Below are 709 nucleotides of genomic sequence, written 5' to 3' on the forward strand. Positions count from 1 at the left end.
GATGAGTTTTCGTCCAAAACCCTGATACTTCGAAAGAGATTGTCCAGTTTGTACACGAGGTGCATCCAGTTTTTGTCGTAACCCTTTCTACTTTTTCACACATGCTATGTGGGTGAAATTATGATACCATGCCAAGTTCAAACCTTTTTAGAGTTCATTTGTAGTGCTTTTCAATTTCTGGGTCATTTAGCTCAAAGCAAATCTTTAAATGCATGAAAAATAGCAAATGATGTCAGAAAAGGTTGAAAGTTTATGATGTGGATTTTGAATGGTGCATAATGAACGCTAAAAAAGTCTGGAGTTGTAATAAGTTTAAAAAATGAAGTGCCGGTGTACCAGATGAGTTTTTGTCGAAAACCCTGATACTTCGAAAGAGATTGTCCAATTTGTACACGAGGTGCATCCGGTTTTTGCCGTAAACCTCTCTACTTTTTCGCACATGCTATGTGGGTGAAATGATGATACCATGCCAGGTTCCAACCTATTCAGAGTTCATTTGTAGTGCTTTTCAATTTCAGGGTCATTTAGCTGAAAACAAAACTTTAAATGCATGAAAAATAGCAAATGATGTCAGAAAGGGTTGAAAGTTTATGATGTGGCTTTGAATGGTGCATACTGAACGCAAAAATAGTCTGGAGTTGTAATAAGTTTTAGAAAAAATGAAGTGCCGGTGTACCAGATGAGTTTTCGTCCGGAACCCTGATACTTC

Source organism: Triticum dicoccoides, chromosome 6B (assembly GCF_002162155.2).
Source record: "Triticum dicoccoides isolate Atlit2015 ecotype Zavitan chromosome 6B, WEW_v2.0, whole genome shotgun sequence".
Classification (NCBI taxonomy): Eukaryota; Viridiplantae; Streptophyta; class Magnoliopsida; order Poales; family Poaceae; genus Triticum; species Triticum dicoccoides.